At 32.8% G+C, this 11,770-nt stretch overlaps 1 non-coding gene across 1 annotated transcript; it reads left to right on the top strand.

Annotated features, from left to right (window-relative positions):
* Nucleotides 1-1,154: 1,154 nt before the first annotated feature.
* LOC121204266 (small nucleolar RNA R71) lies at nt 1,155-1,260 on the top strand. The gene has a single exon (XR_005899194.1). It is a non-coding gene; the product is annotated as a small nucleolar RNA R71 (small nucleolar RNA).
* The last annotated feature ends 10,510 nt before the right edge of the window (nt 1,261-11,770 follow it).

Raw genomic sequence — 11,770 nt, 5'->3', positions numbered from 1 at the left:
TCAAACTACCAATTAAGCAAGGAATCGTAAAACTCTCTAGATCTTTCAACTTGTTGGGTAGCTTATTCTGTAGAATGGCTGAGCAAACTGCGTTTAATTCCACATGCGACGCAACATCTAACTTTCGTTTATTAGCCAATAGCTCCTTTAAAAATTTCACTAAGTTGGTCATCTACGAGAGAGCTTCAATAAACGGTAAGTTAATATGCAACTTCTTTAAGAGTTTAAGAAATTGACCAAATTGTTCGTCTGTGTGGTCTTTCCTTTTTGCATTAGGATATGGTACACGAGGTTTATATTCTTTGCTTACCGGCTTTTGTGCACCATGGTTCTTCTCATCCTTACCATTACTTAACACTGCTTTGTGCCTCATTTCAAATTTGGATTCAACTAACCCTTCTTCGTCGTGCACAGTGATGGCATGGAGTTGCTCTCTTGGGTTAGTTTCTATGTTACTAGCCATGCAACCTTGTGGTCGTTCAGAAATCAGCTTAGCAAGCTATCCTATTTGAGTTTCAAGCCTTTGAATTGATGCTTGCTAATTCTTATGTGTTGTTTCGGTATTCTAAAAATGAGTTTCTAACACCGAGATAAATTTTGTGAACATCTCTTCAAGGTTTGATTTCTTCTCTTGTTGGTAAGGTGGTTGTTGAAAACCTGGAGGATGTTGCAGTTTTTGATTTCCTTGACCACCCCACGAGAAATTGGGATGGTTTCTCCAACCTACATTATAAGTGTTACTATACTGATTATTTTGAGGTTTAGAATTATTACCCATATAGTGGACTTGTTCCTCCTCGGTGCTAGGGTTGAAGGATAGATAATCTGTGTTGTGCATTCCTCCTCCATTTGAATCACACCTCATCACTGGATGTACCTGAGTAGAACCATACAAACTATCAATCTTTTTATTTAAAAGTTCTACTTGGTTAGATAGCATAGTGACTGCGTCGAGGTTGAAAACGCCAACTGCTTTTGTTGGCTTCGTTCTCATGACTTGCTACTGATAGCTATTCAGTGGCATCTCTTCAATGAACTCATAAGCCTCTTCAGGTGTTTTGTTATTTAGGGTACCACCGGCAGCTGCATTGATCATTTGCCTAGTTGAGAGGTTCAACCCATTGTGAAAAGTTTGAACTTGTAGCCAAAGAGGTGACCCATGGTGAGGGCACCTTCTCAATAGATCTTTTTATCTCTCTCATGCATCATAAAGGGTTTCTAGATCCATTGCACAAAAGAAGAGATATCATTCCTCAATTTAGCCGTTTTAGCAGGCGGAAAATATTTAAGTAAAAATTTTTCGGTCATTTGTTCCCAAGTAGTGATTGATCCTCGTGGTAATGAGTTCAACCACTATTTAGCCTTATTCCTTAATGAAAAGGGAAATAACCGAAGGCGAATGGCATCGTCAGAAACACCATTAATCTTAAAAGTGTCGTAGAATTCCAGAAAATTTGCTAAATGAGTGTTTGGATCCTCGTCCTGCTAACCATCAAACTGAACAAACTGTTGTATCATTTGAATCCTGTTAGGTTTCAGTTCAAAATTATTTGTAGCAACAGTAGATCTAACTATACTTGATTCAGTTCTTATTAAAGTCGGTTTAGCATAATCATACATAGTACGAGGAGCAGGATCCTGATCTACTGGATTTGCAGCAACCACAGGAGGTAACAGATTATTCTGATTATCAGCCATCTCCTCGGTTGTAGTACGGATATCGTCCTCTCGCTCTTTCTCTATGTATTGTAGGCTTCGCCTTATTTGTCTTCGGTTTCTGCGAGCTGTACTTTCAATTTCACTGTCAAAAAGTCAAGGTCATGACGGGTTTCTTCTAGTCATATACTATAAAAACCTGCCAGAAGTAAATAAAAGAAAAATTTAGAAAAAAAAATTAAACTAAAAAAACTAAAAGTAAATTGCAATAAAAGTAAAAATGGCTAAAGTAATAAAAATTAAGTGTTCCTAATATCTTAGTCCCCGGCAACGGCGCCAAAAACTTGATGGTCGCTAAACTAACTAAAAATTACCTAAGGCAAGCACACCTATCGAACAGTAGTATAGTTGAGGTGATACCAGAAATATCGTATCTGTGAGGACTAAAAGTACTAGTAATTACTATCTTTTTATTATCTAGCTTAAGAATTGAAGAGATGTTTTCTAAACTAAACTTAATTAACTAACTAACTAAGAACTCGACAGAGATAAAAGTTGGAAAATATTCTTTGGAAAACCGATGAAGAAGATAATACCCAAGGAAGAATCCACCTAGATTTCACTTATCACTTCTGAATTAGATGATTTATTCACTTGGCTTAATCCGTAGAAATCCCTGATTTATGTTAATATCTCTCTCGAGACTAAGAACAACTGACTCTAGGTTGATTAATCGAAATCTCTTTCTAATTAAAACCTCTATTGTCATATTAACTTGATCTATGAATTCCTTTATTAGATTTGACTCTAATCCGGCAGATTTATGTCATCCTATCTCTAGGATTGCATGCAACTCCACTTAATTATGAATAATCTACTCTTAAACAGGGACTTTTGCTCCGCTGAATAAGCACATCAAAAACCTGAATTAATATCATGGAATATTAAAGCAAGGGTTAAAACTCACAATTAAGAATAAAAACAAGTATTTATCATATAATTCAAATAGTAATAAGATTCATCTTAGGTTTCATCTCCCTTAGGTATTTAGGGAGTTTAGTTCACAATAATGGAAAACATCTCAAAATTGGGAAAACAACAAAACATAAAGAAACCCAAAGAACTTCTTAGAAAATTGAGTGGAGATTTTCAATCTTGAAGTAAATCCTCCTTCTGAGCTGATTCCGATGGTTGTCCTTGAGTATTTCCTGCCTTCTACCCTGTGTCCCCCTTTTGATCCTCTTCTAGGGTGTTTATATAGACTTTGGAATGCTTCAAAACCCTTAAAATTAGCCTTTTCCAAGCAGAATTAGACTTGGGCTCGGTAGGGACACGACCATGTACCACGCCCATGTGAAGGTCCTCAGGCCGTGTGCAATTCTGACTTGGTTTTTAGTCGACACGACCATGACACACGGGCGTGTGGTTTACTCGTGTGAAAATGCCTAGGCAGGGTGAAATACTGAGATAAGCCCATTTTATTCGTTTTTGGCCCGTTTCTTACTCTTTTCACTTTCCTATGATAAAAAATGAAATTAAAGGATTAGGAGCATCAAATTCACTAAATCTTATGATAAATCATCCAAAAATATGCCAAGCATGGGATAAAAATATGTATATATTATGGTTTATCACTCTTGTTAATGCTAAGCCTTTGGAAGATGATATTTATACCCTCTAATTGATTTCCAACTGTTGTGGTTGTTGTAGAAGTGAATATAGTCGTTGGAGATGAAATACCAAGTCATTAACTTCACCTGCAGCAACGAGTATCGATTCCTACTAAAAGGGTAACGATATTTTTTTGTAATTAATGCAGTCAATGACTGTTGGAGTAGGAATATCGATACCTTAGGAAAATATATCGATACCTTAAGAAAGTATCAATATCGGATCGATACCTAATAGGGTTTGAAAGAAACAGAATGTCAATTTGGTATCGATTATCAAAAGGGTATCGATATCTTATTAAATATCGATACTTAGACAAAAAGTATTAATACTTTTTGTCCTAGAGGAATTCTAACTTGTTTTTCAATGGTTAAAACATATTGGAAAATGTTTGACTCAATTGAAACCATTTCAACTTGATTTTCAAATTGCTCAACTTTTTTATTCAAAAACAGTTTAATTTGTTATATCAAAACATATTATTCAATAAGGCTTAGTTTAACAAAAACTCCAGATCTGGATATTCATATCGAACAAGCAGCAACCACTATTTTCAGAATATAAGAATGTTATTAAGACTCATTCGTATACAATTTACCATCAACTTGAGCAATGAAAACTATTATGCTAAGCCTTATACTTACATCTTACTGTTCATGCACCTTTTACAGACTTACTCTTTCAGAATTTAACATACATAATAGTAATACTTACCTATCAATAGAATAGCCACTAATCATAACATAACCTTAGCTTTTAGATTATCGATAAAGAGATATATCAAGACTTAAGGAAGGTATCAGTAATTTCCACTTAACAAAGAGGAAGAGGAAGGAAGAAGAACCCTTTTCATAACACACTTTCACATATAAATATAACTCATCTTGCTTAGTGAAATTTAACAAGTGTTATACGTATCGGAACTTGCCTTTTTATTGACCTACAATTTTTGAGAAAAACAAAAATAAGTTCCTTTCATCAAACTTATCAGGCTAAACTATACAATTGGTTTCTAACCAAATTATTTAAAGTCTAACTAGCACAATATTCCATACAAACCAGGCGTACTATACCTTTGGTGAATACTCATCCTTTATTTCCCTTTTATCCCTTAACACGAACATATCCTTAATATAACAGAGTATCACTAACTCAAGTGGTGGTTACTATACGCCCACACGTATGCATCAAAATGATGATTTGGGCAGATAACACAATGTCAGATAGACTATTTACTGACATACACCCAAAACTTTAGTTCCACCAGAATTGGAATGTTATAGGTTCTCACAACTAAGTCTCTAAAACAAAGTTGGAAAATAAATAGACCTCAAAATCAAGTCTTCAAGAAAAAAAATAAACCTCATAGCTAGGCCTTTAAAACAAATCTGAAAAATAAATGGACCTCAAAAATAGACCTCTAAAACAAAAAAAAAACCTTAAAACTACTCCTCTAAAATGAAATTGGACTTGAAAACTAAACTTGTAAAATGAAATTGGATCCAAATGGACCATAAAACTAAATATCTAAAGTATAAACAAACCTAAATGGACCTGTAACACCCCTAACCCGTATTCATAGCCAGAATAGGGTTACGAGGCATTATCGATCAATCACAACATAAATCATACATTTTGATGTAAACATCAATCAAATATAATCTTAATGTCCCTTATAAGGCTTTACGAGACCTTAAAACATGCTTAGAAGTGGTTCGGGACTAAACATATAACATTTGCAAACTTTGGGAAACTTATAAAGTTTTCAAGTATTCAGGGGTCATACACTCGTGTGAACAGGCCGTGTGCCTCACACAGCCACTAGACATGCCCGTGTCACAGACCGTGTAAAAACAGGGCATACATATTGACTTACACCACACGGCCGAGGACACACCCATGTGCAATGGCCATGGGAAATCTGGAGAGGTTACTAACTTGGGTCACACGGCCAACCACACGCCCATGTGCCAACCCGTGTACCACACACGGCCAATAGACGCGCCCGTGTGTCTAGGCCGTGCCAATCCTGTAGGGTATACTAACTTAAATTCGAAGGGCTATCCAGGGGACACACGACCGTGTACCAAGGCTGTGGGTCACACACGGTCGAGCCACACGCCCGTGCATTATATAAGCAAATACTCATCACTTATCAAATAATCAAATAAACAACTTGAACCATCACCAAGTATACTAAAATTATGCCATAACATAATGCATCCTTCACACATCAAAATAACAACATTTTCAAGCCACATCTCATGGCTAATTGCATCAAACAAATAGGAATTAGTTACCAAATTGATTGTACTCATCAAATAGCCATAAAGCCTATACATGCCATATAACCAAGTCACAAGTGTATAAATACCGAAATCAAAAATCAGATAGTGTGATGCAATCTCTGCCGACTTCTAACCCAAGCGAATGTCCAAATCACTATAAAACATAGAAAAATAACACAAAGTAAGCTATAAAGCTTAGTAAGCTCGTATGGTAATAAACTCATATTATTAAATAATTGCATTAAAAACCATTATTCAAAACATGATATAATTTATATGATTTTACCATTCAATCTCAAATTTAGGCATATAGATGATCAAGATTTTCATGAGTTTATTCATTCAAAACACGTATGGTTTGAATACTTCTTATCAATTCATTCATGTTTTTATATGCACAAGCAATTATATATAAAATCTATTCAATTCAATATTCATCACCTTTTCTTAGCCAAGTGAATTATGTGAAATAACATCAAATAACAGTGTTTCGTACACTAATGTGCCATATGTATATTTAGTTAAAACAAATATAACCTATATCTCACACATCATTCAATTCATACCTCATTATAGTCAAATAAACACATTTTGGCATGGAACATACTTACACATAAATTTTTCTCATTTCATATACATGATACACTAAAAACTTACCAAATTACCTTCATTTGATTCTTATATAAGTTCTGTACGAACCTATATCACTTAATTCAATTGTACTTTCCTTCTCGTCTTGACTATGTCGTTGAACCATTCGAAATCATTAAGGATACTCAGAAATCACATAAAGCTAATACAATGCCATATCCCAGATATGGTTTTATATGTTATCACATATCGATGCCTCTGTCCCAGACAAGGTCTTACACAAAATCATATAACGATCCCAATGTCCCAGACATGGTCTTATATGAAATCATATAACGATGCCAATGTCCCAAACATGGTCTTACATGTAATCACATCTCGGTAATCCTAATGTCATGTCATTTGTATCCTATATTATTTCTAAGGTTCGTACGAGACTTTCGGATGTCGTAACTTCGTCGATTCTTGCTCGAATTTGCTCGTTCAACATTCGTAGAATTCAATGATAATGAAACATATATAATTCAATTAAATTAAATGATAAATAAGCATTTATAACACAATTTAAATATGTTTATTAGCATACGAACTTATCTCGTTAGCGGTAACGACGATTAGATCGACTAATCTGATACTTTATTTTCCCCCGTTCTAGATCCGAATCTCATTTTTCTCAATCTATATAATAACAAAATTTACTTATTTAATCATTAATTCATTAAATTTAATAAAATTTACACATTTTTGAAAAATTCACTTTAGCCCATATTATTTCACATTTTTGCAATTTAGTCCTTATCACATAAAATCACAAATTTCATGCAATTTCATCCTACCCATGCTTAGCCGGATTCTTCTTATTGCCTTATCAGCTCATATTTTCCAAATAATCACACTTTCAACCACATAATTTCAATAATTCACAATTTAGTCCAAAATTAACATTTTTACCAAAATTCACTTTACAAAACATGTATATCCAACAACAATAATTTATTTCCATCATCAACTATCAAAATACTTATGCATTAAAAAATGGCAACATTCAAATACTTTAACATTTTTGAAATCAGAGATACAGGCTAGATAGATTACAAAGCAACGATCTTAAAAACGTAAAAATTATTAAAAATCGGGAAAAAACCACTCACCGAATTAACTTCCAAGCTTGGTCGAATACTCAAGCTTCCGTGGCTCTTCAAAATTTTCATTTTTGGTGGAGAATTGAAGGAGAAAGATGATACAAATGTTTTTTTATTATTAAACTTATTTATTTCCTAAATTACCATATTATCCTTAATTAAACTTGTTAAACATCCATTTCATGCCCATTAATGTCCACTCAACATGTCAATGGTATAATATTAACATAAGGACCTTTAATTTAATGTTCTATAGCTATTAGACACCTTTAGCTAATAGAACTCAACTTTTGCGCTTTATGCGATTTAGTCCTTTTTATCGAATTAACCACTCAAACAGTAAAATTTCTTCACGAAAGTTTCACACAACCCTAATATATACTTTAAATATTAAAATAATAATAAAATAAATTTTTTGACGTTGAATTTGTGGTCTCAAAACCACTATTTTAATTAAACCTAAAAACGAGCTATTACAGGACCTTAAGACTAAGTCTTTAAGATATAAATGAACCTCATAGCTAGACCCCTAAAATAAAATTGGAACATAAAAAGACCTCAAAATCAGGTCTTTAAAACAAAAAAACGAACCTCACAACTAGGCCTCTAAACACAAAAAGGACATTACAACTAGGCTTCTAAGACAAACTTGGACCTCAAACCTAAGTCTTTAAAGCAAAATGAAACTTGAAAAACTATGTCTCTAAAGCACAAGCGAACCTCAAAAGGACATCAAAACTAGTTCTCTAGAGCATAAAAAGGAATGCAATAACACATAACATCAATCATCGTATCCACGTTGAGCTTTGAGAATTTCATGCATCTACATGTCTTTCATTAGAATGTTCCATGTTTTTCATTTTTTTAAATTTCAAATGTTTTTATTTTTTATTTTTGATATGTGATTTTCATTTTTTCCAGTCAAAATTGAATGATCACATTTCACTTTTATGAAAGGAATCAAACATTGTCCCTACACAACCCACTTTATTCCTAAGTTGGTTCTACTCTAGTTCAAGCTTAAAGCAACTAAACATTCATGGTTCAAAGCTTCCTTTCTCTAAGCCTTCATCAATGGTAACCTAAAAAACACATAAAGATTTCTAATTCTAAGAAATGGGTACTTAACTATAATTTTATACTAATAATCTAACAAACATTATAAAGAAAGCTTCACTAACCTTAAAAATGGCTCACATCATAAGGGAGAAGAACATGCAAGATTCCTTTCTTCCTTTTGGTTTTACCTTTTGAAGAAGGAAGAAATAAAGAGAACACTTACATATTCATCTTTTTATCAATTTTCATTTTTTAGTTAATGTTAATTAAACTTAAATCTGATGGCTAGGAATGAACTTGGTAATAATAGATGGAAAATGATGGATAAGATCAACCTATTCCACTATTAGGGGTGAGTATTCAATCGAGTCGAGTCGAGTCGAATCGAGTAAAAAAATTTCGAGTTAGTCAAGTTGACGATTCCTATTTTAGCAACCGAATTTAATTTAATTTTTTTTCGAATTGAATCGAATCGAGTAAAAAAAATTGAGTCAAATTGAGTCGAGTTAACGAATCCTATTATTTATACTCAATGTTGTGTTTACATGGACTTGTTATTTAACTAGTAGGCGAAGTAAGATTATTTAACTACATAAATAGTATAATGGTTTTGCCTTTTAACTTTAGAAAATATAAACATTTATCAGAACGACATAGTTTTTTCTTTTAACTTTAGAAAAGGTAAATATTTATCAAAACGAAGCAGTTTTGCCTTTTCTTATTTGGGTTTTTAGATAACTTAAATTGTGTAACTCATATTCTAGTTAAACCAAAAATTTTAATTTTTTATTTGAGTTTATCCGAATAAACCAAAATTTTTAATTTTTTATTTGAGTTTATCCGAATAAATTGAACTATTTAATTCAAATTTTGAATTTTTTATCAATTTTTTCAAATCGAATCAGATTTTGCTCATCCCTATCCACTATTTAGATTATAATTATGGTTTATTATCTACTAAGGACTTTGTTAAAACACTAACCTAATTTCTCTAGTTCTAACTACTTGCAATTTAACCTTATTCATTATGACGAACCTTCTAATTTAATCCCTATACTAAACATAATAATTTATCTAAATTAATCACTTAGTAATTCGATCCTATAATTTCATATACATCTAGTAATCACTCGATTAAAAGTTTTGACCAACTTGATTTAAGAAATTTGGTCCCAAAATTGAATTTTTCAACATCGACGAGAATTGAGTCATTACACCACATATTCTGCTAAAAAAGAGTAACAAATTTAGATACTTAAGTCCTTGTGGGAAGTCCTCGAGGGATTGACCTTACTCCTTATATTGCTAGTTTATATCCTACTTAAATGTAAGAATTTATTTTTATTGGATTCCACACCCATCACATCTTCGGTACAATCTGCTTAAAAGTTTTGATAATAGTCTAGCTTCTACCATAAGCTGTTTAGTTCAAAAAATATTGAAAAATTATCATCTCACTTTGCTTAATAATATGAAACTTATTTTGGATTTTAAAAAAATTGAACATTGTTACTAAAACATGAGTAGGTGAGAGAATTGCATTCCATATTTTTACTATAGTGTCGAGCAACAAATATGTTTTGGAAATCTCGAGTTGCATAGAATCAATGAGCTAAGCCATAACAAGGGAGTTCTCCAAGTCCCATCGAGTAAAAGTGGGACTATATTGCTCTGGTGTTTTCAAATCACTAGTGACGTAACCTGTAATGAAGGGTTATCAGAACCGGAAGCAACAATTTTTTGTTGTCTACAATTTTATAAGTGCAAGAGAAGGGGGAAAATTACTTAAAAGAAACTTTGGGCCGTTAATAACCGAAAACAAAATTTACCCAACAAGCCAAGGAAAAAAAATTCTAACTAGCCCTAAATAACACTAGGGACAAATGAGAAGGGTCGAAAGGAACCCCGGCAGAGTAACGTATACGCACTAGCACGTAGGAGACTCATAAAAGCTTACAGAGGCGTGTGAGGCTCACGCATAAGTCTCTTGGTCATCGGATTGGACGGTTTCACTAACGATGAGGTTCCGACCTCCTTAGTGTGGACGGTGAGAAAAAAATGGGCCGAAGTGGGTAATTAATAAAATCTAAATATAGGGTTTCTGATATTTTGGGAGAAAATGAGAAAATTTGAATTTTTTTCTTTGATGCCATGTTAAAATTGTGAAGAATTTCTCACTTGAGCATTTCAATGAGTAGAATTTACAGGCAATTTATACACTTTCAATAAGAAAAGGTGAGAGAAAAACAATATTGTAACCCCTAACTATCAGCTAATTTTATCCTAAAAATCTATTGATTACTCTATAATATCCCTAAAAAATTTTTTTGGTCAACTTTCAATTAGTCAACAACAGAGTGACATGTCCCTATAGATGTCAAAATATTTAAATTGAAGTTTTTTATTAAATTGATCTTATTTATATTACAATCTAATAAAGTGTTTATATTACCTGAGACTTTTTATGAAGATCAAAACCTTTAAATGTGACACAATTTTAAAACTATGAAAAACGACAAACCCTTTAAGTGCAACATTCAATAAGTAAGCTGCCAACTTTGCTTCATGAATGAATATGTCAATAACCCTTTCATGTCTCTGAAAGATCTGCCACTTAAACTCGAGTGAGCCTTAATTTGGCGATCGTTAATTTTCCTTAAGGCAATACCTGCCACTACATGACAATAGAAAACAAAAACAAAGCCAGTCCAAGAATTCTGTAAATAGAAATTAGCTCTTCAAAAATAGAAAACTAGGAACTAAAACAATGGAGGAGTCGAGCTGCCATGCACCATTAATGGTAGCTTATAAAGACAAATGTAAAATAAATAAGTAAAATATTGTCCACCATTAAAGCTATACATATATTCCCCAGTTGGGTTTTGCCGCAGAAATTGTTGAAACATAGCATGCAATTGAAAGAATCACAAAGTATTGCACATGCATGTCATATTTGTTTGATTCATTCTTGTAAAATGTACGTATGCAAATATGCATATTTGTCTACAATATCAGACAAATATGTACAATGGCTTGTACATGTAGTTAACAATTGATTAAATATCCAACATATGATCGTTTAGTTTTAATAATATCTATCCATTTCAAATAACATCAACAAAGCCTAGTTTTAATTTTCATATCAATCATGTTTATATGTACGAACCGCATCGAAATTACATGTAATTTTCTCGGAAATGTTTTGAAAATTCATAAAATTAGCTTAAGTTCATTCCATGAGTTCGGGGATAGGAATTGTGATGTTTTAATCACTTACAAAGGCTACACACACACACATATCCTTGGCTGAAGAATCAGTGATATAAACCTTTCGGCAGAAGAAAAGGGAAAAGTTAAAAAGAA

Source organism: Gossypium hirsutum, chromosome A07 (genome assembly GCF_007990345.1).
Source record: "Gossypium hirsutum isolate 1008001.06 chromosome A07, Gossypium_hirsutum_v2.1, whole genome shotgun sequence".
Taxonomy (NCBI): Eukaryota; Viridiplantae; Streptophyta; class Magnoliopsida; order Malvales; family Malvaceae; genus Gossypium; species Gossypium hirsutum.
Note: the sequence above shows the minus strand (reverse complement) of the source record. Positions and strands in the feature narration are given on the sequence as shown.